A 25,979-nucleotide genomic window follows, 5' to 3' on the forward strand; every position below is an offset into this window, starting at 1 on the left:
CGGGTAGAAGAGAGGAGGGGAGAGGAAAGGAAGAAAAAAAGAAAAAAAGTAAGATTTGGTTTTGTTTTCCGTTATTAAAGCAGTTCGGTTCATTTTTTTAATCGTTTAATCTAATCGAATGACATAGCGCTCCATTTCAAATTTTTATATCTGGATTTTTGCGTAAGGTTTTGATTATTTTTATTTTATTTGAAGTTGGGAAAGTGGAAAGACCGACAGAACACGGGGGAGAGAGAAGCCGGGGAAGGGATTGGTAGGATGGAGAGGGTAACACGAACGGGTGCGATCATACCAGCACTAATGCACCGGATCCCATCATAACTCCGAAGTTAAGCACGCTTGGGCGAGAGTAGTACTAGGAAGTCCTCGTGTTGCACCCCTTTCTTTTGCCCCGTGTTCCTCTGCGACCAACTAATTTCTCCCTCACAACGCTGCGGTTTGGGGCGGCAAAACAAATAAGCATATACAGTTTGTTTGTTTTTTTTGTTTTTTTTCTTTTTCTTCTTCTTCTTCTTCTTCCTTTTTATCGGTTGGAGACGTTCAGGTAGAAGAGAGGAGGGGAGAAAAAAGGAAGAAAAAAAAAAGTAAGATTTGGTTTTGTTTTCCGTTATTAAAGCAGTTCGGTTCATTTTTTTATCGTTTAATATAATCGAACGACATAGCGCTTCTTTTCAAATTTTTATATCTGGATTTTTGCGTAAGGTTTTGATTTTTTTTATTTTATTTGATGTTGGGAAAGTGGAAAGACCGAAAGAACACGGGGAGAGAGAAAAGCAGGGGAAGGGATTGGTAGGATGGAGAGGGTAACACGAACGAGTGCGATCATACCAGCACTAATGCACCGGATCCCATCAAAACTCCGAAGTTAAGCATGCTTGGGCGAGAGTAGTATTAGGAAGTCCTCGTGTTGCACCCCTTTCTTTTGCCCCATGTTCCTCTGCGACCAGCTAATTTCTCCCTCGCAACGCTGCGGTTTGGGGCGGCAAAACAAATTAGCATATACAGTTTGTTTGTTTTTTTTGTTTTTGGTTTTTGTTTTTCTTCTTCATCTTCTTCTTCTTTTTTATCGGTTAGAGACGTTCGGGTAGAAGAGAGGAGGGGAGAGGAAAGGAATAAAAAAAGAGTAAGATTTGGTTTTGTTTTCCGTTATTAAAGCAGTTCGGTTCATTTTTTTATCGTTTAATCTAATCGAACGACATAGCACTGCTTTTCAAATTTTTATATCTGGATTTTTGCGTAAGGTTTTGATTTATTTTATTTTATTTGAATTTGGGAAAGTTGAAAGACCGACAGAACACGGGGGGAGAGAGAAGTCGGGGAAGGGATTGGTAGGACGCAGAGGGTAAAACGAACGGGTGCGATCATACCAGCACTAATGCACCGGATCCCATCAGAACTCCAAAGTTAAGCGCGCTTGGGCGAGAGTAGTCTAGGAAGTCCTCGTGTTGAACCCCTTTCTTTTGCCCCGTGTTCCTCTATGACCAGCTAATTTCTCCCTCGCAACACTGTGGTTTGGGGCGGCAAAAAAAATTAGCATATACAGTTTGTTTGTTTTTTTTGTTTTTTTTTCTTTTTCTTCTTCTTCTTCTTCTTTTTTTTTACCGGTTGGAGACGTTCGGATAGAAGAGAGGAGGGGAGAGGAAAGGAAGAAAAAAAAAAGTAAGATTTGGTTTTGTTTTCCGTTATTAAAGCAGTTCGGTTCATTTTTTTATCGTTTAATCTAATCGAACGACATAGCTCTCCTTATCAAATTTTTATATCTGGATTTTTGCGTAAGGTTTTGATTTTTTTTATTTTATTTGATGTTGGGAAAGTGGAAAGACGGACAGAACACGTGGGGAGAGAGAAGCCAGGGAAGGGATTGGTAGGACGGAGAGGGTAAAATGAACGGGTAAGATCATACCAGCACTAATGCACCGGATCCCGTCAGAACTCCGAAGTTAAGCGCGCTTGGGCGAGACTAGTACTAGGAAGTCCTTGTGTTGCACCCCTTTCTTTTGCCCCGTGTTCCTCTGCGACCAGCTAATTTCTCCCTCGTAATGCTGCGGTTTGGGGCGGCAAAACAAATTAGCATAGATAGTTTGTTGGTTTTTTTTGTTTATCGGTTGGAGACGTTCGGGTAGAAGAGAGGAGGGGAGAGGAAAGGAAGAAAAAAAAAAGTAAGATTTGGTTTTGTTTTCCGTTATTAAAGCAGTTCGGTTCATTTTTTTAATCGTTTAATCTAATCGAACGACACAACCCTCCTTTTCAAATTTTTATATCCGTATTTTTGCATAAGGTTTTGATTTTTTCTTTATTTTATTTCATGTTGGGAAAGTGGAAAGACCGACAGAACACGGGGGGAGAGAGAAGTCGGGAAAGGGATTGGTAGGACGGAGAGGGTGACACGAACGGGTGCGATCATACCAGCATTAATGCACCGGATCCCATCAGAACTCCGAAGTTAAGCACGCTTGGGCGAGAGTAGTACTAGGAAGTCCTCCTGTTGCACCCCTTTCTTTTGCCCCGTGTTCCTCTGCAACCAGCTAATTTCTCCCTCACAACGCTGCGGTTTGGGGCGGCAAAACAAATTAGCATATACAGTTTGTTTGTTTTTTTTGTTTTTTTTTTGTTTTTCTTCTTCTTCTTCTTCTTCTTTTTTATCGATTGGAGATGTTCGGGTAGAAGAGAGGAGGGGAGGAGAAAGGAAGAAAAAAAAAAGTAAGATTTGGTTTTGTTTCCCGTTATTAAAGCAGTTCGGTTCATTTTTTTAATTTTTAATCTAATCGAACGACATAGTGCTTCTTTTCAAATTTTTATATTTGGATTTTTGTGTAAGGTTTTGATTTATTTTATTTTATTTGATGTTGGGAAAGTGGAAAGACTGACAGAACATGGGGGGAGAGAGAAGCTGGGGAAGGGAGTGGTAGGACGGAGAGGGTAACACGAACGGGTGCGATCATACCAGAACTAATGCACCGGATCCCTTCAGAACTCCGAAGTTAAGCGCGCTTGGGCGAGAGTAGTACTAGGAAGTCCTTGTGTTGCACCCCTTTCTTTTGCCCCGTGTTCCTCTGCGACCAGCTAATATCTCCCTCGCAACGCTGCGGTTTTGGGTGGCAAAACAATTAGCATATACAGTTTGTTTGTTTTTTTATTTTCTTTTTCTTTTTCTTCTTCTTCTTCTTCTTCTTCTTTTTTATCGGTTGGAGACTTTCAGGTTGAAGAGACAGGAGAGAGGAAAGGAAGAAAAAAAAGTAAGATTTGGTTTTGTTTTCCGTTATTAAAGCAGTTCGGTTCATTTTTTTTATCGTTTAATCTAATCAAAAGACCTAGCTCTCCTTTTCAAATTTTTATATCTGAATTTTTGCGTAAGGTTTTGATTTTTTTTTATTTTATTTGATGTTGGGAGAGTGGAAAGACCGACAGAACACGGGGGGAGAGAGAAGCCGGGGAAGGGATTGGTAGGACGGAGAGGGTAACACGAACGGGTGCGATCATACCAGCACTAATGCACCGGATCCCATCAGAACTCCGAAGTTAAGCGCGCTTGGGCGAGAGTAGTACTAGGAAGTCCTCGTGTTGCACCCCTTTCTTTTGCCCCGTGTTCCTCTGCGACCAACTAATTTCTCCCTCGCAACGCTGCGGTTTGGGGCGGCAAAACAAATAAGCATATACAGTTTGTTTGTGTTTTTTGTTTTTTTTCTTTTTCTTCTTCTTCTTCTTCTTCTTTTTTATCGGTTGGAGACGTTCAGGTAGAAGAGAGGAGGGGAGAAAAAAGGAAGAAAAAAAAAGTAAGATTCTGTTTTGTTTTCCGTTATTAAAGCAGTTCGGTTCATTTTTTTTTATCGTTTAATATAATCGAATGACATAGCGCATCTTTTCAAATTTTTATATCTGGATTTTTGCGTAAGGTTTTGATTTTTTTTTTTTATTTGATATTGGGAAAGTGGAAAGACCGACAGAACACGAGGGGACAGAGAAGTCGGGGAAGGGATTGGTAGGACGGAGAGGGTAACACAAACGGGTGCGATCATACCAGCACTAATGCACCGGATCCCATCAGAACTCCGAAGTTAAGCGCGCTTGGGCGAGAGTAGTACTAGGAAGTCCTCATGTTGCACCTCTTTCTTTTGCCTCGTGTTCCTCTACGACCATCTAATTTCTCCCTCGCAACGCTGCGGTTTGGGGCGGCAAAATAAATTAGCATATACAGTTTGTTTGTTTTTTTTGTTTTTTTTCTTTTTCTTCTTCTTCTTCTTCTTCTTCTTCTCTTTTATCGGTTGGAGACGTTCGGGTAGAAGAGAGGAGGGGAGAGGAAAGGAAGAAAAAAAAAGTAAGATTTGGTTTTGTTTTCCATTATTAAAGCAGTTCGGTTCATTTTTTTTATCGTTTATTCTAATCGAATGACATAGCGCTCCATTTCAAATTTTTATATCTGGATTTTTGCGTAAGGTTTTGATTTTTTTTAATTTTATTTGATGTTGGGAAAGTGGAAAGACCGACAGAACACGGGGGGAGAGAGAAGCCGGGGAAGAGATTGGTAGGACGGAGAGGGTAACACGAACGGGTGCGATCATACCAGCACTAATGCACCGGATCCCATCAGAACTTCGAAGTTAAGCGCGCTTGGGCGAGAGTAGTACTAGGAAGTCCTCGTGTTGCACCCCTTCCTTTCGCCCCATTTCCTCTGCGACCAGCTAATTTCTCCCTCGCAACGCAGTGGTTTGCGGCGGCAAAACAAATTTGCATATACAGTTTGTTTGTTTTTTTTCTTTTTTTTTTCTTTTTCTTCTTCTTCTTCTTCTTCTTTTTTATCGGTTTGAGACGTTCGGGTAGAAGAGAGGAGGGGAGAGGAAAGGGAGAAAAAAAAAAGATTTGGTTTCTTTTTCCGTTATTAAAGCAGTTCGGTTCATTTTTTTTATCGTTTAATCTAATCGAACGACATAGCGCTCCTTTTCAAATTTTTATATCTGGATTTTTTGCGTAAGGTTTTGATTTTTTATTTTATTTTATTTGATGTTGGGAAAGTGGAAAGACCGACTGAACACGGGGGGAGAGAGAAGTCGGGAAAGGGATTGGTAGGACAGAGAGGGTAACACAAAAGGGTGCGATCTTACCAGCACTAATGCACCGGATCCCATCAGAACTCCGAAGTTAAGCACGCTCGGGCGAGAGTAGTACTAGGATGGGTAACCTCCTGGGAAGTCCTCGTGTTGCACCCCTTTCTTTTGCCCCGTGTTCCTCTACGACCAGCTAATTTCTTCCTCGCAACGCTGCGGTTTGGTGCGGCAAAACAAATTAGCATATACAGTTTGTTTTTTTTTTTTGTTTTTTTTCTTTTTCTTCTTCTTCTTCTTCTTGTTTTTTATTGGTTGGAGACGTTCGGGAACAACAGAGGAGGGGAGGGGAAAGGAAGAAAAAAAAAAGTTAGATTTGGTTTTGTTTTCCGTTATTAAAGCAGTTCGGTTCATTTTTTTAATTGTTCAATCTAATCGAACGACTTAGCGCTCCTTTAAAAATTTTTATATCTGGATTTTTATTTAAGGTTTTGATTTTTTTTTTTTTTTTATGTTGGGAAAGTGGAAAGACCGACAGAACACGGGGGGAGAGAGAAGCCGGGGAAAGGATTGGTAGGACGAAGAGGGTAACACGAAAGGGTGCGATCATACCGGCACTAGTGCCCCGGATCCCATCAGAACTCCAAAGTTAAGCGCGCTTGGGCGAGAGTAGTACTAGGATGGGTGACCTCCTGGGTAGTCCTCGTGTTGCACCCCTTTTTTTGCCCCGTGTTCCTCTGCGACAAGCTAATTTCTCCCTCGCAACGCTACGGTTTGGGGCGGCAAAAAAATTTAGCATATACAGTTTGTTTGTTTTTTTAGTTTTTTCTTTTTCTTTTTCTTCTTCTTCTTCTTCTTCTTCTTTATCGGTTGGTGACGTTCGGGTAGAAGAGAGGAGGGGAGGCGAAAGGAAGAAAAAAAAAGTAAGATTTGGTTTCGTTTTCCGTTATTAAAGCAGTTCGGTTCATTTTTTTTATTGGTTAATCTAATCGAACGACATAGCGTTCCTTTTCAAATTTTTATATCTAGATTTTTGCATAAGGTTTTGATTTTTTTTTATTTTATTTGTCGTTGGGAAAGTGGAAAGACCGATAGAACACGGAGGGAGGGAGAAGTCGGGGAAGGGATTGGTAGGACGGAGAGGGTAACACGAACGGGTGCGATCGTACTAGCACTAATGCACCGGATCCCATCAGAACTCCGAAATTATGCGCGCTTGGGCGAGAGTAGTACTAGGAAGTCCTCGTGTTGCCCCCCTTTCTTTTGCCACGTGTTCCTCTGCGACCAGCTAATTTCTCCCTCGCAATGCTGCGGTTTGGGGCTGCAAAACAAATTAGCATATACAGTTTGTTTGTTTTTTTTGTTTTTTTTCTTTTTCTTCTTCTTCTTCTACTTCATTTTTATCGGTTTGAGACGTTCGGGTAGAAGAGAGGAGGGGAGAGGAAAGGAAGAAAAAAAAAGTAAGATTTTGTTTTCCGTTATTAATGCAGTTCGGTTCATTTTTTTTATCGTTTAATCTAATCGAACGACATAGCGCTCCTTTTCAAATTTTTATATCTGGATTTTTGCATATGGTTTTGATTTTTATTTTATTTTATTTAATGTTGGGAAAGTGGAAAGTCCGACAGAACACCGGGGGAGAGTGATGCCGGGGAAGGGATTGGTAGGACGAAGAGGGTAACACAAACGGGTGCGATCATACCAGCACTAATGCACCGGTTCCCATCAGAACTCCGAAGTTAAGCACGCTCGGGCGAGAGTAGTACTAGGATGGGTAACATCCTGGGAAGTCCTCGTGTTGCACCCCTTTCTTTTGCCCCGTATTCCTCTGCGACCAGCTAATTTCTCCCTCGCAACGCTGCGGTTTGGGGTGGGAAAACAAATTAGCATATACAGTTTGTTTTTTTTGTTTTTTTTTCTTTTTCTTCTTCTTCTTTTTCTTCTTTTTTATCGGTTGGAGAGGTTCGGGAAGAAGAGAGGAGGGGAGGGGAGGGGAAAGGAAGAAAAAAAAAGTAAGATTTGGTTTTGTTTTCCGTTATTAAAGCAGATCGGTTCATTGTTTTTATTGTTTAATCTAATCGAACAACATAGCGCTCCTTTTCAAATTTTTATATCAGGATTTTTGCGTAAGGTTTTGATTTTTTTTTTATTTTATTTGATGTTGGGAAAGTTGAAAGACCGACAGAACACGGGGGGAGAGAGAAGTCGGGGAAGGGATTGGTAGGACGGAGAGGGTAACACGAACGGGTGCGATCATACCAACACTAATGCACCGGATCCCATCAGAACTCTGTAGTTAAGCGCGCTTGGGCGAGAGTAGTACTAGGATGGGTGACCTCCTGGGAAGTCCTCGTGTTGCACCCCTATCGTTTGCCCCGTGTTCCTGTGCGACCAGCTAATTTCTCCCTCGCAACGCTGCGGTTTGGGGCGGCAAAACAAATTAGCATATACAGTTTGTTAGTTTTTTTTGTTTTTTTTTCTTTTTCTTCTTCTTCTTCTTCTGCTTCTTTTTTATCGGTTGGAGACATTCGGGTAGAAGAGAGGAGGGTAGACGAAAGGAAGAAAAAAAAAAAGTAAGATTTGGTTTTTTTTTCCGTTATTAAAGCAGTTCGGTTCATTTTTTTTATTGTTTAATCTAATCGAACGACATAGCGCTCCTTTAAAAATTTTTATATCTGGATTTTTGCGTAAGGTTTTGATTTTTCTTTTATTTTATTTGATGTTGGGAAAGTGGAAAGACCGACAGAACACGGGGGGAGAGAGAAGTCGGGGAAGGGATTGGTAGGACGGAGAGGGTAACACGAAAGGGTGCGATCATTCCGGCACTAGTGCCCCAGATCCCATCAGAACTCCAAAGTTAAGCGCGCTTGGGCGAGAGTAGTACTAGGATGGGTGACCTCCTGGGAAGTCCTCGTGTTGCACCCCTTTTTTTGCCCCGTGTTCCTCTGCGACCTGCTAATTTCTCCCTCGCAACGCTGCGGTTTGGGGGGGGAAAAAAATTTAGCATATACAGTTTGTTTGTTTTTTTGGTTTTTTTTTCTTTTTCTTCTTCTTCTTCTTCTTCTTTTTTATCGGTTGGTGACGTTCGGGTAGAAGAGAGGAGGGGAGGCGAATGGAAGAAAAAAAAAAGTAAGATTTGGTTTCGTTTTCCATTATTAAAGCAATTCGGTTCATTTTTTTTATTGTTTAATCTAATCGAACAACATGGCGCTCCTTTTCAAATTTTTATATCTGGATTTTTGCGTAAGCTTTTGATTTTATTTTATTTTCTTTGAGGTTGGGAAAGTGGAAAGACCGACAGAACACGGAGGGAGGGAGAAGTCGGGGAAGGGATTGGTAGGACGGAGAGGGTAACACGAACGGGTGCGATCGTACCAGCACTAATGCACCGGATCCCATCAGAACTGCAAAGTTAAGCGCGCTTGGGCGAGAGTAGTACTAGGAAGTCCTCGTGTTGCACCCCTTTCTTTTGCCACGAGTTCCTCTACGACCAGCTAATTTCTCCCACGCAACGCTGCGGCTTGGGCCGGCAAAACAAATTAGCATATACAATTTGTTTGTTTTTTTTGTTTTTCTTCTTCTTCTTCTTCATCTTTTTTATCGGTTTGAGACGTTCGGGTAGAAGAGAGGAGGGGAGAGGAAAGGAAAAAAAAAAGTAAGATTTGGTTTTGTTTTCCGTTATTAATGCAGTTCGGTTCATTTTTTTATCGTTTAATCTAATCGAACGACATAGCGCTCCTTTTCAAATTTTTATATCTGGATTTTTGCGTAAGGTTTTGATTTTTTTTTATTTTATTTGATGTTGGGAAAGTGGAAAGTCCGACAGAACACGGGGGGAGAGTGAAGCTGGGGAAGGGATTGGTAGGACGGAGAGGGTAACACAAACGGGTGCGATCATACTTGCACTAATGCACCGGATCCCATCAGAACTCCGAAGTTAAGCGCGCTTGGGCGAGAGTAGTACTAGGATGGGTAACATCCTGGGAAGTCCTCGTGTTGCACCCCTTTCTTTTGCCCCGTGTTCCTCTGCGACCAGCTAATTTCTCCCTTACAACGCTGTGGTTTGGGGCGGCAAAACAAATTAGCATATACAGTTTGTTTGTTTTTTTTTGTTTTTTTTTTCTTTTTCTTCTTCTTCTTCTTCTTCTTTTTTATCGGTTGGAGATGTTCGGGAAGAAGAGAGGAGGGGAGGGGAGGGGAAAGGAAGAAAAAAAAAGTAAGATTTGGTTTTGTTTTCCGTTATTAAAGCAGATCGGTTCATTGTTTTTATTGTTTAATCTAATCGAACGACATAGCGCTCCTTTTCAAATTTTTATATCAGGATTTTTGCGTAAGGTTTTGATTTTTTTTTTATTTTATTTGATGTTGGGAAAGTGGAAAGACCGACAGAACACGGGGGGAGAGAGAAGCCGGGGAAGGGATTTGTAGGACGGAGAGGGTAACACGAACGGGTGCGATCATACCAGCACTAATGCACCGGATCCCATCAGAACTCCGAAGTTAAGCGCGCTTGGGCGAGAGTAGTACTAGGAAGTCCTCGTGTTGCACCCCTTTCTTTCGCCCCGTGTTCCTCTGCGACCTGCTAATTTCTCCCTCGCAACGCTGCGGTTTGGGGCGGCAAAACAAATTAGCATATACAGTTTGTTTGTTTTTTTTGTTTTTTTTTCTTTTTCTTCTTCTTCTTCTTCTTCTTTTTTATCAGTTTTCAGGTAGAAGAGAGGAGGGGAGAGGAAAGGAAGAAAAAAAAAAGTAAGATTTGGTTTTGTTTTCCGTTATTAAAGCAGTTCAGTTCATTTTTTTTATTGTTTTATCTAATCGAACGACATAACGCTCCTTTTCAAATTTTTATATCTGGGTTTTTGCGTAAGGTTTTTATTTTTTTTTATTTTATTTGATGTTGGGAAAGTGGAAAGACCGACAGAACACAGGGGGAGAGAGAAGTGGGGGAAGGGATTGGTAGGACGAAGAGGGTAACACGAACGGGTGCGATCATACCAGCACTAATGCACCGGATCCCATCAGAACTCCGAAGTTAAGTGCGCTTGGGCGAGAGTATTACTAGGAAGTCCTCGTGTTGCACCCCTTTCTTTTGCCTCGTGTTCCTCTGCGACCAGCTAATTTCTCCCTCGCAACGCTACGGGTTGGGGCGGCAAAACAAATTAGCATACACAGTTTGTTTTTTTTTTTGTTTTTTTTTTCGTTTTCTTCTTCTTCTTCTTCTTCTTTTCTATCAGTTGGAGACGTTCGGGTAGAAGAGAGGAGGGGAGGGGAAAGGAAGAAAAAAAAAAAGTAATTTTTGGTTTTGTTTTCCATTATTAAAGCGGTTCGGTTCATTTTTTTTATTGTTTAATCGAATCGAACGACATAGCGCTCCTCATGGGAAGTCCTCGTGTTACCCCTTTCTTTTGCCTCGTGTTCCTCTGTGACCAACTAATTTTTCCCTCGCAACGCTGCAATTAGGGGCGGCAAAATAAATTAGCATTTACAGTTTGTTTGTTTTTTCTTCTTCTTCTTTTTTAGCGGTTGGAGACGTTCGGGTAGAAGAGAGGAGGGGAGGGGAAAGGAAGAAAAAAAAAATTAAGATTTGGTTATGTTTTCCGTTATTAAAGCAGTTCGGTTAATTTTTTTTATTTTTTAATCTAATCGAAAGACATAGCGCTCCATTTCAAATTTTTATATCAGGATTTTTGCGTGAGGTTATGATTTTTTTTTTTATTTGATGTTTGGAAAATGGAAAGACCGACAAAACAGGGGGGAGAGAGAAGCTGGGGAAGGGATTGGTAGGGAGGAGAGGGTAACACAAACGGGTGCGATCATAGCAGCACTAATGCACCGGATCCCATCAAAACTCCGAAGTTAAGCGCCCTTGGGCAACAGTAGTACGAGGACGGGTGACCTCTTGGGAAGTCCTCGTGTTTTCTTTTGCCCCGTGTTCCTCTGCAACCAGCTAATTTCTCCCTCGCAACGCTGCGGATTGGGGCGGCAAAACAAATTAGCATATACAGTTTGTTTGTTATTTTTTTTTTCTTTTTCTTCTTCTTCTTCTTCTTCTTCTTCTTTTTTATCGGTTGGAGACGTTCGGGTAGAAGAGAGGAGGGGAGGGGAAAGGAAGAAAAAAACAAAAAGTAAGATTTGGTTTTGTTTTCCGTTATTAAAGCAGTTCGGTTCATTTTTTTTATTGTTTAATCTAATCGAACGACATAGCGCTCCTTTTCAAATTTTTATATCTGGATTTTTGCGTAAGGTTTTGATTTTTTTTTTATTTGATGTTGGGAAAGTGGAAAGACCGACAGAACACGGGGGGAGAGAGAAGTCGGGGAAGGGATTGGTTGGACGAAGAGGGTAACACGAACGGGTGCGATCATACCAGCACTAATGCACCGGATCCCATCAGAACTTCGAAGTTAAGCGCGCTTGGGCGAGAGTAGTACTAGGAAGTCCTCGTGTTGGACCCCTTTCCTTTTCCCCGTGATCCTCTGCGACCAGCTGATTTCTACCTCGTAACGCTGCGGTTTGGGGCGGAAAAACAAATTAGCAAGTACAGTTTGTTTGTTTTTTTTTGTTTTTTAGTTTTCTTTTTCTTCTTGTTCTTCTTCTTCTTTTTTATCGGTTGGAGTTGTTCAAGTAGAAGAGAGGAGGGGAGGGGAAAGGAAGAAAAAGAAAAAAAAAGTAAGATTTGGTTTTGTTTTCCGTTAATGAAGCAGTTCAGTTCATTTTTTTTATTGTTTAATCTAATCGAACGACATAGCGCTCCTTTTCAAATTTTTATATCTGGATATTTGCATAAGGTTTTGATTTTTTTTTATTTTATTTGATGTTGGGAAAGTGTAAAGACCGACAGAACACGGGGAGAGAGAGAAGCCGGGGAAGGGATTGGTAGGACGGAGAGGGTAACACGAACGGGTGCGATCATACCATCACTAATGCATTGGATCCCATCAGAACTCCGAAGTTAAGCGCCCTTGGACAAGAGTAGTACTAGGATGGGTGACCTCCTGGGATGTCCTCGTGTTGCACCCCTTTCTTTTGCCCCGTGTTCCTGTGCGACCAACTAATTTCTCCCTCGCAACGCTGCGGATTGGAGCGGCAAAACAAATTAGCATATACAGTTTGTTTTTTTTTTTTTTCTTCTTCTTCTTCTTCATTTTTATCGGTTGGAGACGTTCGGGTAGAATAGAGGAGGGGAGGGGAAAGGAAGAAAAAAAGAAGAAGTAAGATTTGGTTTTGTTTTCCGTTATTAAAGCAGTTTGGTACATTTTTTTTATTGTTTAATCTAATCGAACGACGTAGCGCTCCTTTTCAAATTTCTTTATCTGGATTTTTGCGTAAGGTTTTGATTTTTTTTTTATTTGATGTTGGGAAAGCTGAAAGACCGAGAAAACACGGGGGGAGAGAGAAGCCGGGGAAGGGATTGGTAGGACGGAGAGGGTAACACGAACGAGTGCGATCATACCAGCACTAATGCACCGGATTCCTTCAGAACTCTGAAGTTAAGCACGCTTGGGCAAGAGTAGTACTAGGATGGGTGACCTCCTGGGAAGTCCTCGTGTTGCACCCCTTTCTTTTGCCCCGTGTTCCTCCGCGACCAGCTAATTTCTCCCACGCAACGCTACGGTTTGGGGCGGCAAAACAAATTAGCATATACAGTTTGTATGTTTTTTTTCTTTTTTTTTCTTTTTCTTCTTCTTCTTCTTTTTTTTCGGTTCGAGACGTTCGGGTAGAAGAGAGGAGGGAAGGGGAAAGGAAGAAAAAAATAATTAAGATTATGTTTTGTTTTCCGTTATTAAAGCAGTTCGGTTCATTTTTTTTATTGTTTAATCTAATCGAACGACATAGCGCTGCATTTCAAATTTTTATATATGGATTTTTGCGTAAGGTTTTGATTTTTTTTATTTTATTTGATGTTGGGAAAGTGGAAAGAACGACAAAACATAGGGGGAGAGAGAAGCCGAGGAAGGGATTGGTAGGACGGAGTGGGTAACACGAACGGGTGCGATCATACCAGCACTAATGCACCGGATCCCATCAGAACTCCGAAGTTAAGCGCGGTTGGGCGAGAGTAGTACTAGGAAGTCCTCGTGTTGCACCCCTTTCTTTTGCCACGTGTTCCTCTGCGACCAGCTAATTTCTCCCTCGCAACGCTGCGGGTTGGGGTGGCAAAACAAATCAGCATATATAGTTTGTTTGTTTTTTTTGTTTTTTTTTTTTGTTTTTCTTCTTCTTCTTCTTCTTCTTTTTATCGGTTGGAGACGTTCGGGTAGAAGAGAGGAGGGGAGGGGAAAGGAAGAAAAAAGAAAAAAAGTAAGTTTTGTTTTGTTTTCCGTTATTAAAGCAGTTCGGTTCATTTTTTTTATTGTTTAATCTAATCGAACGACATAGCGCTCCTCATGGGAAGTCCTCGTGTTACCCCTTTCTTTTCCCTCGTGTTCCTCTGCGACCAGCTAATTTTTCCCTCGCAACGCTGCGGTTAGGGGCGGCAAAATAAATTAGCATATACAGTTTGTTTTTTTTTTGTTTTTTTGTTTTTCTTCTTCTTCTTCTTCTTCTTCTTCTTTTTTATCGGTTGGAGATGTTCGGGTAGAAGAGAGGAAGGGAGGGGAAAGGAAGATAAAAAAAAAAAGGTAAGATTTGGTTATGTTTTCCGTTATTAAAGCAGTTCGGTTAATTTTTTTTATTGATTAATCAAATTGAACAACATAGCGCTCCTTTTCAAATTTTTATAACTGGATTTTTGCGTAAGGTTTTGATTTTTTATTTTATTTTATTTGACGTTGGAAATGTGGAAAGACCGACAGAACACGGGGGGAGAGAAAAGCCGGGGAAGGGATTGGTAGGACGGAGAGGGTAACACAAATGGGTACGATCATTCCAGCACTAATGCTCTGGATCTCATCAGAACTTCAAAGTTAAGCGTGCTTGGGCGAGAGTAGTATTAGGATGGGTGACCTCCTGGGAAGTTCTTGTGTTGCACCCCTTTCTTTTGCCCCGTGTTCCTCTGCGACCAGCTAATTTCTCCCTCGCAAAGCTACGGTTAGGGGCGGCAAAAAAAATTAGCATATACAGTTTGTTTGTTTTTTTTGTTTTTTTTTTCTTCTTCTTCTTCTTCTTTTTTATCGGTTGGAGACGTTCGGGTAGAAGAGAGGAAGGGAGGGGAAAGGAAGAAAAAAAATTAAGATTTGGTTTTGTTTTCCGTTATTAAAGCAGTTCGGTTCATTTTTTTTATTGTTTAATCTAATCGAACGACATAGCGCTCCTTTCAAAAAAAATTATCTTGATTTTTGCATAAGTTTTTGATTTTTTTTTTTATTTGATATTTGGAAAGTGGAAAGACCGACAAAACACGGGGGGAAAGAGAAGCCGTGGAAGGGATTGGTAGGACGGAGAGGGTAACACAAACGGGTCCGATTACACCAGCACTAATGAACCGGATCCCATCAGAACCCAGAAGTTAAGCGCGCTTGGGCGAGAGTAGTATTAGGATGGGTTCCCTCCTAGGAAGTCCTCGTGTTAGCCCTTTCTTTTGCCCCGGGTTCCACTGCGACCAGCTAATTTCTCCCTCGCAACGCTGCGGTTAGGGGCGGTTAAACAAATTAGTATATACAGTTTGTTTGTTTTTTTTGTTTTTTTGTTTTTTTTTTCTTCTTCTACTTCTTCTTCTTTTTTATTGGTTGGAGACGTTCGGGTAGAAGAGAGGAGGGGAGGGGAATGGAAGAAAAAAAAGACGTAAGTTTTGGTTTTGTTTCCCGTTATTAAAGCAGTTCGATTCATTTTTTTATTGTTTAATCTAATTGAACGACATAGCGCTCCTCATGGGAAGTCCTCGTGTTACCCCTTTCTTTTGCCCCGTGTTCCTCTGCGACTAGCTAATTTCTCCCTCGCAACGCTGCGGTTAGGGGCGGCAAAACAAATTAGCATATACAGCTTGTTTGTCTTTTTTCTTTTTTTTTTCTTCTTCTTCTTCTTCTTCTTCTTTTTTATCGGTTGGAGATGTTCGGGTAGGAGAGAGGAGGGGAGAGGAAAGGAAGAAAAAAAAGAAAAAGTAAGTTTTGGTTTGTTTTCAGTTATTAAAGCAGTTTGGTTCATTTTTTTATTGTTTAATCTAATCGAACGACATAGCGCTCCTCATGGGAAGTCCTCGTGTTACCCCTTTCTTTTGCCCCGTGTTCCTCTGCGACCAGCTAATTTCTCCCTCGCAATGCTGCGGTTAGGGGCGGCAAAACAAATTAGCATATACAGTTTGTTTGTTTTTTTTGTTTTGTTTTTTTTTTTTCTTCTTCTTCTTTTTCTTCTTTTTTATCGGTTGGAGACATTCGGGTAGAGGAGAGGAGGGGAGGGGAAAGGAAGAAAAAAGAAGAAGTAAGTTTTGGTTTTGTTTTCCGTTATTAAAGCAGTTCGGTTCATTTTTTGTTGTTTAATCTAATCGAACGACATAGCGCTCCTTTCCAAATTTTTATATCTGGATTTTTGCGTAAGGTTTTGATTTTTTTTTTTATTTGATGTAGGGAAAGTGGAAAGTACGACAGAACATGGGGGGAGAGAGAAGCCGGGGAAGGGATTGGTAGGACGGGGAGGGTAACACAAATGGGTGCGATCATACCAGCACTAATGCAACGGATCCGATCAGAACTCCGAAGTTAAGCGCGCTTGGGCGAGGGTAGTACTAGGATGGGTGACCTCTTGGGAAGTCCTCGTGTTGGACCCCTTTCTTTTGCCTCGTGTTCCTCTACGACCAGCTAATTTCTCCCTCGCAACGCTGCGGTTAGGGGCAGCAAAACAAATTAGCGTATACAGTTTGTTTGTTTTTTTAGTTTTTTTTTCCTCTTCTTCTTCTTCTTCTTTTTTATTGGTTGGAGACGTTCAGGTAGAAGAGATCAGGGGAGGGGAAAGGAAGACAAAAAAAAAAGTAAGATTTGGTCTTGTTTTCCGTTATTAAACCAGTTCGGTTCTTTTTTTTTTATTGTTTAATCTAATCGAACGACATAGCGCTCCTTTTCAAATTTTTATATCTGGATTTTTGCGTAAGGTTTATTTTTTATTTTATTTTATTTAATGTTGGGAAAGTGGAAAGACCGACAGAGCACGAAGGGAGAGAGAAGCCGGGGAAGGGATTGCTAGGACGGAGAGGGTAGCACAAATGACTGCGATCATACCAGCACTAATGCACCGGATCCCATCAGAACTCCGAAGTTAAGCGCGCTTGGGCGAGAGTAGTAATAAGATGGGTGACCACCTCGGAAGTCCTCGTGTTGCACCCCTTACTTTTGCCCCGTGTTCCTCTGCGACCAGCTAATTTCTCCCTCGCAACGCTGCGGTTAGGGGCGGCAAAACAAATTAGCATATACATTTTGTTTGTTTTTTTTGTTTTTTTTTTCTTCTTCTTCTTCTTCGTTTTTATCGGTTGGAGACGTTCGGGTAGAAGAGAGGAGGGGAGGGGAAAGGAAGAAAAAAAAAGTTAGATTTGGTTTTGTTTTCTGTTATTAAAGCAATTCGGTTCATTTTTTTTATTGTTTAATCTAATCGAACGACATAGCGCTCCTTTTCAAATTTTTATATCTGGATTTTTGCGTAAGGTTTTGATTTTTATTTTATTTTATTTGATGTTGGGAAAGTGGAAAGACCGACGGAACACGAAGGGAGAGAGAATCTGGGGAAGGGATTGGTAGGACGCAGAGGGTAACACAAATGGGTGCGATCATACCAGCACTAATGCACCGGATCCCATCAGAACTCCGAAGTTAAGCATGCTTGGGTGAGAGTAGTATTAGGATGGGTGACCTCCCGGGAAGTTCTTGTGTTGCACCCCTTTCTTTTGCCCCGTGTTCCTCTGCGAGAGTAGTAATAAGATGGGTGACCACCTGGGAAGTCCTCGTGTTGCACCCCTTACTTTTGCCCCGTGTTCCTCTGCGACCAGCTAATTTCTCCCTCGCAACACTGCGGTTAGGGGCGGCAAAACAAATTAGCATATACATTTTGTTTGTTTTTTTTGTTTTTTTTTTCTTCTTCTTCTTCTTCGTTTTTATCAGTTGGAGACGTTCGGGTAGAAGAGAGGAGGGGAGGGGAAAGGAAGAAAAAAAAAGTTAGATTTGGTTTTGTTTTCTGTTATTAAAGCAATTCGGTTCATTTTTTTTATTGTTTAATCTAATCGAACGACATAGCGCTCCTTTTCAAATTTTTATATCTGGATTTTTGCGTAAGGTTTTGATTTTTATTTTATTTTATTTGATGTTGGGAAAGTGGAAAGACCGACGGAACACGAAGGGAGAGAGAATCTGGGGAAGGGATTGGTAGGACGCAGAGGGTAACACAAATGGGTGCGATCATACCAGCACTAATGCACCGGATCCCATCAGAACTCCGAAGTTAAGCGTGCTTGGGTGAGCGTAGTATTAGGATGGGTGACCTCTCGGGAAGTTCTTGTGTTGCACCCCTTTCTTTTGCCCCGTGTTCCTCTGCGACCAGCTAATTTCTCCCTCGCAAAGCTACGGTTAGGGGCGGCAAAAAAAATTAGCATATACAGTTTGTTTGTTTTTTTTGTTTTTTTTTTCTTCTTCTTCTTCTTCTTTTTTATCGGTTGGAGACGTTCGGGTAGAAGAGAGGAAGGGAGGGGAAAGGAAGAAAAAAAAATTAAGATTTGGTTTTGTTTTCCGTTATTAAAGCAGTTCGGTTCATTTCTTTTATTGTTTAATCTAATTGAACGACATAGCGCTCCTTTCAAAAAAATTTATCTTGATTTTTGCATAAGTTTTTGATTTTTTTTTTTATTTGATATTTGGAAAGTGGAAAGACCAACAGAACACGGGGGGAAAGAGAAGCCATGGAAGGGATTGGTAGGACGGAGAGGGTAACACAAACGGGTCCGATTACACCAGCACTAATGAACCGGATCCCATCAGAACCTAGAAGTTAAGCGCGCTTGGGCGAGAGTAGTATTAGGATGGGTTCCCTCCTAGGAAGTCCTCGTGCTGCACGCCTTTCTTTTGCCCCGTGTTCCTCGGCGACTAGCTAATTTCTCCCTCGCAACGCTGCGCTTAGGGGCGGCAAAACAAATTAGCATATACAGTTTGTTAGTTTTTTTTGTTTTTTTTTTTTCTTCTTCTTCTTCTTCTTCGTTTTTATCCGTTGGAGACATTCGGGTAGAAGAGAGGAGGGGAAGGGAAAGGAAGAAAAAAAAATTAAGATTTGGTTTTGTTTTCCGTTATTAAAGCAGTTCGGTTCATTTTTTTTATTGTTTAATCTAATCGAACGACATAGCGCTCCTTTTCAAATTTTTACATCTGGATTTTTGCGTAAGGTTTTGATTTTTTTTTTATTAGTTGTTGGGAAAGTGGAAAGACCGACAAAACACAGGGGCAGAGAGAAGTCGTGGAAGGGATTGGTAGGACGGAGAGGGTAATACAAATAGGTGCGATCTTACCAGTACTAATGCACCGGATCCCATCAGAACTCCAAAGTTAAGCACGCTTGGGCGAGACTAGTACTAGGATGGGTGACCTCCTGGGAAGTCCTCGTGTTGCACCCATTTCTTTTCCCTCGTGTTCCTCTGTGACCAGCTAATTTCTCCCTCGCAACGCTGCGGTTAGGGGCGGCAAAACAAATTAGCATATACAGTTTGTTCGTTTTTTTTGTTTTTTTTTTCTTTCTTCTTCTTCTTCTTCTTGTTCTTTTTTATCGATTGGATGCATTCGGGTAGAAGAGAGGAGGGGAAGGGAATGGAAGAAAAAAAAAAGTAAGATTTGGTTTTGTTTTCCGTTATTAAAGCAGTTCGGTTCATTTTTTTATTGTTTAATGTAATCGAACGACATAGCGCTCCTTTTCAAATTTTTATATCTGGATTTTTGCGTAAGGTTTTGATTTCTTTTTTTTTTTGTTGTTGGGAAAGTGGAAAGACAGACAAAACACAGGGGCAGAGAGAAGCCGTGGAAGGGATTGGTAGGACGGAGACGGTAATACAAATAGGTGCGATCTTACCAGTACTAATGCACCGGATCCCATCAGAACTCCAAAGTTAAGCACGCTTGGGTGAGACTAGTACTAGGATGGGTAACCTCCTGGGAAGTCCTCGTGTTGCACCCATTTCTTTTGCCTCATGTTCCTCTACGACCAGCTAATTTCTCCCTCGCAACGCTGCGGTTAGGGGCGGCAAAACAGATTAGCATATACAGTTTGTTTGTTTTTTTTCCTTTCTTCTTCTTCTTCTTCTTCTTCTTTTTTATCGGTTGGATACGTTCGCGTAGAAGAGAGGAGGGGAAGGGAATGGAAGAAAAAAAAAAAGTAAGATTTGGTTTTGTTTTCCGTTATTAAAGCAGTTCGGTTCATTTTTTTATTGTTTAATGTAATCGAACGACATAGCGCTCCTTTTCAAAATTTTATATCTGGATTTTTGCGTAAGGTTATGATTTTTATTTTTTTTTCTGTTGGGAAAGTGGAAAGACCGACTGAACACGGGGGAGAGAGAAGTCGGGGAAGGGATTGGTAGGACGGAGACGGTAACACAAACGGGTGCGATCATACTAGCACTAATTCAATGGATCCTATCTGAACTCCGAAGTTAAGCACGCTTGGGCGAGGGTAGTACTAGGATGGGTGACCTCTTGGGAAGTCCTCGTGTTGGACCCCTTTCTTTTGCCCCATGTTCCTCTGCGATCAGCTAATTTCTCCCTCGCAACGCTGCGGTTAGGGGCGGCAAAACAAATTAGCATATGCAGTTTGTTTGTTTTTTTAGCTTTTTTTTTTTCCTCTTCTTCTTCTTCTTCTTTTTTATCGGTTGGAGACGTTCAGGTAGAAGAGAGGAGGGGAGGGGAAAGGAAGACAAAAAAAATGAAAGTAAGATTTGGTTTTGTTTTCCATTATTAAACCAGTTCGGTTCATTTTTTTTATTGTTTAATCTAATCGAACGACAAAGCGCTCCTTTTCAAATTTTTATATCTGGATTTTTGCGTAAGGTTTTGATTTTATTTTATTTTATTCGATGTTGGGAAAGTGGAAAGACCGACAGAACACGGGGGGAGAGAGAAGTCGGGGAAGGGATTGGTAGGACGGAGAGGGTAACACAAATGAGTGCGATCATACCAGCACTAATGCACCGGATCCCATCAGAACTTCGAAGCTAAGCGCGCTTGGGCGAGAGTAGTACTAGGATGGGCGACCTCATGGGAAGTCCTCGTGTTGCGCCCCTTTCTTTTGCCTCGTGTTCCTCAGCCACCAGATAATTTCTCCCTCGCAACGCAGTGGTTAGGGGCGGCAAGAAAAATTTGCATATACAGTTTGTTTTTTTTTTGTTTTTTATTTTTTCTTCTTCTTCTTCTTCTTCTTTTTTATCAGTTGGAAACGTTCAGGGAGGAGAGAGGAGGGCAGGGGAAAGGAAGAAAAAAAAAGTAAGATTTGGTTTTGTTTTCCGTTATTAAAGCAGTTCGGTTCATTTTTTTATTGTTTAATCTAATCGAACGACATAGCGTTCCTTTTCAAATTTTTATATCTGGATTTTTGCGTAAGGTTTTGATTTTTTTTATTTTATTTTATGTAGGGAAAGTGGAAAGACCGACAGAACACGGGGGGAGAGACAAGCCGGGGAAGGGATTGGTAGGACGGAGAGGGTAACATAAACGGGTGCGATCTTACTAGCACTAATGCACCGGATCCCATCAGAACTCTGAAGTTAAGCGCGCTTGGGCGAGTGTAGTACTAGGATGGGTGACCTCCTGCGAAGTCCTCGCGTCGCACCCCTATCTTTTGCCCCGTGTTCCTCTGCGACCAGCTAATTTGTCCCTCGCAACGCTGCGGTTAGGGGCGACAAAACAAATTTGCTTATACTGTTTGTTTGTTTTTTTCTTCTTCTTCTTCTTCTTCTTCTTCTTCTTCTTCTTTGTCGGTGTGAAACGTTCGGGAAGAAGATAGGAGGGGAGGGAAAAGGAAGAAGAAAAAAAAGTCGGATTTTGTTTTGATTTCCGTTATTAAAGCAGTTCGGTTAATTTTTTTTATTGTTTAATCTAATCGAACGACATAGTGCTGCTTTTCAAATTTTTATATCTCGATTTTTGCGTAAGGTTTTGATTTTTTATTTTATTTTATTTGATGTAGAGAAAGTGGAAAGACTGACAGAACACGGGGGGAGAGAGAAGTTGGGGAAGGAATTGGTAGGACGGAGAGGGTAACACAAATGGGTGCGTTCTTACCAGTACTAATGCACCGGATCCCATCAGAACTTCGAAGTTAAGCGCGCTTGGGCGAGAGTAGTACTGGGATGGGTGACCTCTTGGGAAGTCCTCATGTTGCACCCCTTTCTTTTTCCCCGTGTTCCTCTGCGACCAACGAATTTCACCCTCGCAACGCTGCGGTTAGGGGCGGCAAAAAAAATTAGCATATACAGTTTGTTTGTTTTTTTTGTTTTTTTGTTTTTCTTCTTTTTTATCGTTTGGAAACGTTCGGGTAGAAGAGAGGAAGGGAGGGGAAAGGAAGAAAAAAAAAAGTAAGATTTGGTTTTGTTTTTTGTTATTAAAGCAGTTCGGGTACCAACACTAATGCACCGGATCCCATCAGAACTCCTTAGTTAAGCGCGCTTGGGCGAGAGTAGTACTAGGTTGGGTGACCTCTTGGGAAGTCCTCGTGTTGCACCCCTTTCTTTTGCCCCGTGTTCCTCTTCGACCAGCGAATTTCTCCCTCGCAACGCTGCGGTTAGGGGCGGCAAAACAAATTTGCACATACAGTTTGTTTTTTTTTTTTTTTTTCTTCTTCTTCTTCTTTTTTATCGGGTAGAAGAGAGGAGGGGAGGGGAAAGGAAGAAAAAAAAAGTAAGATTTGCTTTTGTTTTCCGTTATTAAAGCAGTTCGGTTCATTTTTTTAATGCTTAATCTAATCGAACGACATCGCGCTGCTTCTCAAATTTTTATATCTGGATTTTTGCGTAAGGTTTTTATTTTTTATTTTATTTTATTTGATGTAGGTAAAGTGGAAAGACCGACAGAACACGGGGGCAGATAGAAGTCGGGGAAGGGATTGGTAGGACGGAGAGGGTAACACAAACGAGTGCGATCATACCTGCAGTAATGCACCAGATCCCATCAGAACTCCGAAGTTAAGCGCGCTTGGGCGAGAGTAGTACTAGGATGGGTGCCCTCCTGGGAAGTCCTCGTGTTGCACCCCTTTCTTTTGCCCCGTGTTCCTCTGCGACCAGCTAATTTCTCCCTCGCAACGCAGTGGTTAGGGGCGGCAAAACAAATTTGCATATACAGTTTGTTTGTTTTTTTTTGTTTTTTATTTTTTCTTCTTCTTCTTCTTCTTCTTTTTTATCGGTTGGAAATGTTCGGGTAGGAGAGAGGAGGGGAGGGGAAAGGAAGAAAAAAAAAAGAAGTAAGATTTGGTTTTGCTTTCCATTATTAAAGCAGTTCGGTTCGTTTTTTTTATTGTTTAATCTAATCGAACGATATAGCGCTCCTTTTCAGATTTTTATATCTGGAGTTTTACATAAGGTTTTGATTTTTTTTTTTTATTTTATTTGATGTAGGGAAAGTGGAAAGACCAACGGGGGGAGAGAGAAGCCGGGGAAGGGATTGGTAGGACGGAGAGGGTAACACAAACGAGTGCGATCATACCAGCACTAATGCACCAAATCGCATTAGAACTCCGAAGTTAAGCGCACTTGAGCGAGAGTAGGACTAGGATGGGTGACCTCCTGGGAAGTCCTCATGTTGCACCCCTTTTTTTTGCCCCGTGTTCCTCTGCGACCAGCTAATTTCTCCCTTCCAACGCAGCGGTTAGGGGCGGCAAAACAAATTTGCATGTACAGTTTGTTTGTTTTTTTTGTTTTTAAATTTTTCTTCGTCTTCTTCTTCTTCTTTTTTATCGGTTGGAAACGTTCGGGTAGGAGAGAGGAGGGGAGGGGAAAGGAAGAAAAAAAAAGTGAGATTTGGTTTTGTATTCCGTTATTAAAGTAGTTCGGTGCATTTTTTTATTGTTTAATCTAATCGAACGACATAGCGCTCCTTTTCAAATTTTTATATCTGGATTTTTGCGTAAGTTTTTGATTTTGTTTATTTTATTTGATGTAGGGAAAGTGGAAAGACCGACAGAACTCGGGGGGAGAGAGAAGCCAGGGAAGGGATTGGAAGGACGGAGAGGGTAACGAAAACGGGTGAGATCATACCAGCACTAATGCACCGGATCCCATTAGAACTCTGAAGTTAAGCGCGTTTGGGCGAGAGTAGTACTAGGATGGCTGACCTCTTGGGAAGTCCTCATGTTGCACCCCTTTCTTTTGCCCCGTGTTCCTCTGTGACCTGCTAATTTCTCCCTCGCAACGCTGCGGTTAGGGGCGGCAAAACAAATTAGCATATACAGTTTGTTTGTTTTATTGCTTTTGTTCTTCTTCTTCTTCTTCTTTTTTATCGGTTTGAAATGTTCGCGTAGAAGAGAGGAGGGGAGGGGAAAGGAAGAAAAAAAAATAATAATTGGTTTTGTTTTCCGTTATTAAAGCTGTTCGGTTCATTTTTTTTATTGTTTAATCTAATCGAACGACATAGCGCTCCTTTTCTAATTTTTATATCTGGATTTTTGCGTAAGGTTTAGATTTTTTTTATTTTTTTTGATGTAGGGAAAGTGGAAAGACCGACAGAACACGGGGGGAGAGAGAAGCCGGGGAAGGGATTGGTAGGACAGAGAGGGTAACACAAACGGGTGCGATCATACCAGCACTAATGCACCGGATCCCATCAGAACTCCGATGTTAAGCGCGCTTGGGCGTGAGTCGTACTAGGATAGGTGACCTCCTGGGAAGTCCTCATGTTGCACCACTTTCTTTTGCCCCGTGTTCTGCTGCGACCACCTAATTTCTCCCTCGCAACGCTGCTGTTAAGGGCGGCAAAACAAATTAGCATATACTGTTTGTTTTTTTTTTTGTTATTTACTTATTTTTTCTTCTTCTTCTTCTTCTTCTTCTTTTTTATCGAGTAGAAGAGAGGAGGGGAGGGGAAAGGAAGAAAAAAAAAGTAAGATTTGTTTTTTTTTTCCTTTATTACAGCAGTTCGGTTCATTTTTTTTATTGTTTAATCTAATCGAACGACATAGCGCTCCTTTTCAAATTTTTATATCTGGATTTTTGCATAAGGTTTTGATTTTATTTTATTTTATTTGATGTAGGGAAAGTGGAAAGACCGACAGAACACGGGGGGGAGAGAGAAGCTGGGGAAGGGATTGGTAGGACGGAGAGGGTAACACAAATGAGTGCGATCATACCAGCACTAATGCACCGGATCCCATTAGAACTCCGAAGCTAAGCGCTTGGGCGAGAGTAGTATTGGATGGGTGACCTCATGGGAAGTCCTCGTGTTGCACCCCTTTCTTTTGCCCCGTGTTCCTCAGCCACCAGCTAATTTCTCCCGTGCAACGCAGCGGTTAGGGGCGGCAAAACAAATTTGCATGTACAGTTTGTTTGTTTTATTTGTTTTTTATTTTTTTTTCTTCATCTTCTTCTTCTTTTTTATCGGTTGAAAACGTTCGGGGAGGAGAGAGGAGGGGAGGGCAAAGGAAGAAAAAAAAAAGTAAGATTTGGTTTTGTTTTCCGTTATTAAACCAGTTCAATTCATTTTTTTATTGTTTAGTCTAATCGAACGACATAACACTCCTTTCAAATTTTAATATCTCGATTTTTGCGTAAGGTTTTGATTTTTGATTTTTTATTTGATATAGGGAAAGTGGAAAGACCGACAGAACACCGGGGGAGAGAGAAGCCAGGGAAGGGATTGGTAGGACGGAGAGGGTAACATAAATGGGTGTGATCATACCAGCACTAATGCACCGGATCCCATCAGAACTCTGAAGTTAAGCGCGCTTTGGCGAGTGTAGTACTAGGATGGGTGACCTCCTGCGAAGTCCTCGTGTCGCACCCCTTTCTTTTGCCCCATGTTCCTCTGCGACCAACTAATTTCTCCCTCGCAACTCTGCGGTTAGGGGCGGCAAAACAAATTTGCATATACAGTTTGTTTGTTTTTTTTCTTCTTCTTCTTCTTCTTCTTCTTTTTTATCGGTGTGAAACGTTCGGGTAGAAGATAGGAGGGGAGGGGAAAGGAAGAAAAAAAAAAGTCGGATTTGGTTTTAGTTTCCGTTATTAAAGCAGTTCGGTTCATTTTTTTATTGTTTAATCTAATCGAACGACATAGTGCTCCTTTTCAAATTTTTATATCTGGATTTTTGCGTAAGGTTTTGATTTTTTTTTTTTTTTTATGTAGGGAAAGTGGAAAGACCGACAGAACACAGGGGGAGAGAGAAGCAGGGGAAGGGATTGGTAGGACGGAGAGGGTAACTCAAATGGGTGCGTTCATACCAGCACTAATGCATTGGATCCCATCAGAACTCTGAAGTTAAGCGCGCTCGGGCGAGAGTAGTACTAGGAAGTCCTCGTGTTGGACCCCTTTCCTTTTCCCCGTGATCCTTTGCGACCAGCTAATTTCTCCCTCGCAACGCTGCGATTTGGGGCGGAAAAACAAATTAGCATATATAGTTTGTTTGTTTTTTTTGTTTTTTTTTCTTTTTCTTCTTCTTCTTCTTCTTCTTTTTTATCAGTTTGAGACGTTCAGGTAGAAGAGAGAAGGGGAGAGGAAAGGAAGAAAAAAAAAAGTAAGATTTGGTTTTGTTTTCCGTTATTAAAGCAGTTCGGTTCATTTTTTTTATTGTTTTATCTAATTGAACGACATAGCGCTACTTTTCAGATTTTTATATCTGGATTTTTGCATAAGGTTTAAATTTTTTTTTATTTTATTTGATGTAGGGAGAAGGGATTGGTAGGACGGAGAGGGTAACACAAACGGGTGTGATCTTACCAGTACTAATGCACCGGATCCCATCAGAACTCCAAAGTTAAGCGTGCGCTTGGGCGAGAGTAGTACTGGGATGGGTGACCTCCTGGGAAGTCCTCGTGTTGCACCCCTTTCTTTTGCCCCGTGATCCTTT

At 41.4% G+C, this 25,979-nt stretch overlaps 24 non-coding genes and 22 pseudogenes across 24 annotated transcripts; all 46 read left to right on the top strand.

Moving 5' to 3' along the window:
• The first annotated feature begins 278 nt into the window (after positions 1 to 278).
• On the top strand, positions 279 to 380 carry LOC137960640 (5S ribosomal RNA; annotated as a pseudogene).
• Positions 381 to 814: 434 nt separating this feature from the next.
• Positions 815 to 916, top strand: LOC137960638 (5S ribosomal RNA; annotated as a pseudogene).
• A 437-nt stretch (positions 917 to 1,353) lies between these two features.
• On the top strand, positions 1,354 to 1,454 carry LOC137960646 (5S ribosomal RNA; annotated as a pseudogene).
• Positions 1,455 to 1,889: 435 nt separating this feature from the next.
• On the top strand, positions 1,890 to 1,991 carry LOC137960644 (5S ribosomal RNA; annotated as a pseudogene).
• Positions 1,992 to 2,392: 401 nt separating this feature from the next.
• On the top strand, positions 2,393 to 2,494 carry LOC137960776 (5S ribosomal RNA; annotated as a pseudogene).
• A 436-nt stretch (positions 2,495 to 2,930) lies between these two features.
• LOC137960777 (5S ribosomal RNA) lies at positions 2,931 to 3,032 on the top strand (annotated as a pseudogene).
• Positions 3,033 to 3,468: 436 nt separating this feature from the next.
• On the top strand, positions 3,469 to 3,570 carry LOC137960762 (5S ribosomal RNA; annotated as a pseudogene).
• A 434-nt stretch (positions 3,571 to 4,004) lies between these two features.
• LOC137960775 (5S ribosomal RNA) lies at positions 4,005 to 4,106 on the top strand (annotated as a pseudogene).
• Positions 4,107 to 4,547: 441 nt separating this feature from the next.
• LOC137960767 (5S ribosomal RNA) lies at positions 4,548 to 4,649 on the top strand (annotated as a pseudogene).
• A 436-nt stretch (positions 4,650 to 5,085) lies between these two features.
• LOC137960771 (5S ribosomal RNA) lies at positions 5,086 to 5,204 on the top strand. Its single transcript, XR_011114305.1, has one exon. It is a non-coding gene; the product is annotated as a 5S ribosomal RNA (ribosomal RNA).
• Positions 5,205 to 5,637: 433 nt separating this feature from the next.
• LOC137960653 (5S ribosomal RNA) lies at positions 5,638 to 5,756 on the top strand. The gene has a single exon (XR_011114204.1). It is a non-coding gene; the product is annotated as a 5S ribosomal RNA (ribosomal RNA).
• Positions 5,757 to 6,194: 438 nt separating this feature from the next.
• Positions 6,195 to 6,296, top strand: LOC137960647 (5S ribosomal RNA; annotated as a pseudogene).
• A 431-nt stretch (positions 6,297 to 6,727) lies between these two features.
• Positions 6,728 to 6,846, top strand: LOC137960743 (5S ribosomal RNA). Its single transcript, XR_011114289.1, has one exon. It is a non-coding gene; the product is annotated as a 5S ribosomal RNA (ribosomal RNA).
• Positions 6,847 to 7,284: 438 nt separating this feature from the next.
• LOC137960760 (5S ribosomal RNA) lies at positions 7,285 to 7,403 on the top strand. Its single transcript, XR_011114304.1, has one exon. It is a non-coding gene; the product is annotated as a 5S ribosomal RNA (ribosomal RNA).
• A 442-nt stretch (positions 7,404 to 7,845) lies between these two features.
• On the top strand, positions 7,846 to 7,964 carry LOC137960699 (5S ribosomal RNA). Its single transcript, XR_011114249.1, has one exon. It is a non-coding gene; the product is annotated as a 5S ribosomal RNA (ribosomal RNA).
• A 436-nt stretch (positions 7,965 to 8,400) lies between these two features.
• On the top strand, positions 8,401 to 8,502 carry LOC137960642 (5S ribosomal RNA; annotated as a pseudogene).
• A 423-nt stretch (positions 8,503 to 8,925) lies between these two features.
• LOC137960651 (5S ribosomal RNA) lies at positions 8,926 to 9,044 on the top strand. The gene has a single exon (XR_011114203.1). It is a non-coding gene; the product is annotated as a 5S ribosomal RNA (ribosomal RNA).
• A 444-nt stretch (positions 9,045 to 9,488) lies between these two features.
• Positions 9,489 to 9,590, top strand: LOC137960763 (5S ribosomal RNA; annotated as a pseudogene).
• Positions 9,591 to 10,020: 430 nt separating this feature from the next.
• Positions 10,021 to 10,122, top strand: LOC137960773 (5S ribosomal RNA; annotated as a pseudogene).
• A 722-nt stretch (positions 10,123 to 10,844) lies between these two features.
• LOC137960650 (5S ribosomal RNA) lies at positions 10,845 to 10,963 on the top strand (annotated as a pseudogene).
• A 429-nt stretch (positions 10,964 to 11,392) lies between these two features.
• On the top strand, positions 11,393 to 11,494 carry LOC137960637 (5S ribosomal RNA; annotated as a pseudogene).
• A 446-nt stretch (positions 11,495 to 11,940) lies between these two features.
• LOC137960759 (5S ribosomal RNA) lies at positions 11,941 to 12,059 on the top strand (annotated as a pseudogene).
• A 419-nt stretch (positions 12,060 to 12,478) lies between these two features.
• LOC137960745 (5S ribosomal RNA) lies at positions 12,479 to 12,597 on the top strand. Its single transcript, XR_011114291.1, has one exon. It is a non-coding gene; the product is annotated as a 5S ribosomal RNA (ribosomal RNA).
• Positions 12,598 to 13,027: 430 nt separating this feature from the next.
• On the top strand, positions 13,028 to 13,129 carry LOC137960772 (5S ribosomal RNA; annotated as a pseudogene).
• Positions 13,130 to 13,894: 765 nt separating this feature from the next.
• Positions 13,895 to 14,013, top strand: LOC137960737 (5S ribosomal RNA). The gene has a single exon (XR_011114284.1). It is a non-coding gene; the product is annotated as a 5S ribosomal RNA (ribosomal RNA).
• Positions 14,014 to 14,436: 423 nt separating this feature from the next.
• LOC137960643 (5S ribosomal RNA) lies at positions 14,437 to 14,555 on the top strand (annotated as a pseudogene).
• A 1,067-nt stretch (positions 14,556 to 15,622) lies between these two features.
• Positions 15,623 to 15,741, top strand: LOC137960722 (5S ribosomal RNA). The gene has a single exon (XR_011114270.1). It is a non-coding gene; the product is annotated as a 5S ribosomal RNA (ribosomal RNA).
• A 434-nt stretch (positions 15,742 to 16,175) lies between these two features.
• LOC137960735 (5S ribosomal RNA) lies at positions 16,176 to 16,294 on the top strand. Its single transcript, XR_011114282.1, has one exon. It is a non-coding gene; the product is annotated as a 5S ribosomal RNA (ribosomal RNA).
• A 429-nt stretch (positions 16,295 to 16,723) lies between these two features.
• Positions 16,724 to 16,842, top strand: LOC137960729 (5S ribosomal RNA). The gene has a single exon (XR_011114276.1). It is a non-coding gene; the product is annotated as a 5S ribosomal RNA (ribosomal RNA).
• A 506-nt stretch (positions 16,843 to 17,348) lies between these two features.
• Positions 17,349 to 17,467, top strand: LOC137960748 (5S ribosomal RNA). Its single transcript, XR_011114294.1, has one exon. It is a non-coding gene; the product is annotated as a 5S ribosomal RNA (ribosomal RNA).
• A 424-nt stretch (positions 17,468 to 17,891) lies between these two features.
• LOC137960645 (5S ribosomal RNA) lies at positions 17,892 to 18,010 on the top strand (annotated as a pseudogene).
• A 429-nt stretch (positions 18,011 to 18,439) lies between these two features.
• Positions 18,440 to 18,558, top strand: LOC137960740 (5S ribosomal RNA). The gene has a single exon (XR_011114287.1). It is a non-coding gene; the product is annotated as a 5S ribosomal RNA (ribosomal RNA).
• A 435-nt stretch (positions 18,559 to 18,993) lies between these two features.
• LOC137960750 (5S ribosomal RNA) lies at positions 18,994 to 19,112 on the top strand. The gene has a single exon (XR_011114296.1). It is a non-coding gene; the product is annotated as a 5S ribosomal RNA (ribosomal RNA).
• Positions 19,113 to 19,536: 424 nt separating this feature from the next.
• On the top strand, positions 19,537 to 19,655 carry LOC137960757 (5S ribosomal RNA). Its single transcript, XR_011114303.1, has one exon. It is a non-coding gene; the product is annotated as a 5S ribosomal RNA (ribosomal RNA).
• Positions 19,656 to 20,094: 439 nt separating this feature from the next.
• Positions 20,095 to 20,213, top strand: LOC137960641 (5S ribosomal RNA). The gene has a single exon (XR_011114202.1). It is a non-coding gene; the product is annotated as a 5S ribosomal RNA (ribosomal RNA).
• Positions 20,214 to 20,643: 430 nt separating this feature from the next.
• Positions 20,644 to 20,762, top strand: LOC137960676 (5S ribosomal RNA). The gene has a single exon (XR_011114227.1). It is a non-coding gene; the product is annotated as a 5S ribosomal RNA (ribosomal RNA).
• A 435-nt stretch (positions 20,763 to 21,197) lies between these two features.
• On the top strand, positions 21,198 to 21,316 carry LOC137960739 (5S ribosomal RNA). The gene has a single exon (XR_011114286.1). It is a non-coding gene; the product is annotated as a 5S ribosomal RNA (ribosomal RNA).
• A 218-nt stretch (positions 21,317 to 21,534) lies between these two features.
• LOC137960639 (5S ribosomal RNA) lies at positions 21,535 to 21,653 on the top strand (annotated as a pseudogene).
• Positions 21,654 to 22,059: 406 nt separating this feature from the next.
• LOC137960688 (5S ribosomal RNA) lies at positions 22,060 to 22,178 on the top strand. Its single transcript, XR_011114238.1, has one exon. It is a non-coding gene; the product is annotated as a 5S ribosomal RNA (ribosomal RNA).
• Positions 22,179 to 22,613: 435 nt separating this feature from the next.
• Positions 22,614 to 22,732, top strand: LOC137960636 (5S ribosomal RNA; annotated as a pseudogene).
• A 432-nt stretch (positions 22,733 to 23,164) lies between these two features.
• On the top strand, positions 23,165 to 23,283 carry LOC137960749 (5S ribosomal RNA). The gene has a single exon (XR_011114295.1). It is a non-coding gene; the product is annotated as a 5S ribosomal RNA (ribosomal RNA).
• A 423-nt stretch (positions 23,284 to 23,706) lies between these two features.
• Positions 23,707 to 23,825, top strand: LOC137960746 (5S ribosomal RNA). The gene has a single exon (XR_011114292.1). It is a non-coding gene; the product is annotated as a 5S ribosomal RNA (ribosomal RNA).
• Positions 23,826 to 24,252: 427 nt separating this feature from the next.
• On the top strand, positions 24,253 to 24,368 carry LOC137960753 (5S ribosomal RNA). The gene has a single exon (XR_011114299.1). It is a non-coding gene; the product is annotated as a 5S ribosomal RNA (ribosomal RNA).
• Positions 24,369 to 24,800: 432 nt separating this feature from the next.
• On the top strand, positions 24,801 to 24,919 carry LOC137960654 (5S ribosomal RNA). The gene has a single exon (XR_011114205.1). It is a non-coding gene; the product is annotated as a 5S ribosomal RNA (ribosomal RNA).
• A 420-nt stretch (positions 24,920 to 25,339) lies between these two features.
• Positions 25,340 to 25,441, top strand: LOC137960648 (5S ribosomal RNA; annotated as a pseudogene).
• A 394-nt stretch (positions 25,442 to 25,835) lies between these two features.
• LOC137960711 (5S ribosomal RNA) lies at positions 25,836 to 25,956 on the top strand. The gene has a single exon (XR_011114260.1). It is a non-coding gene; the product is annotated as a 5S ribosomal RNA (ribosomal RNA).
• The last annotated feature ends 23 nt before the right edge of the window (positions 25,957 to 25,979 follow it).

This window comes from Aristolochia californica, unplaced genomic scaffold, assembly GCF_029961685.1.
Source record: "Aristolochia californica isolate CCGP_79_NKW_82.1479 unplaced genomic scaffold, dmAriCali1.0.hap1 SCAF_3, whole genome shotgun sequence".
Taxonomy (NCBI): Eukaryota; Viridiplantae; Streptophyta; class Magnoliopsida; order Piperales; family Aristolochiaceae; genus Aristolochia; species Aristolochia californica.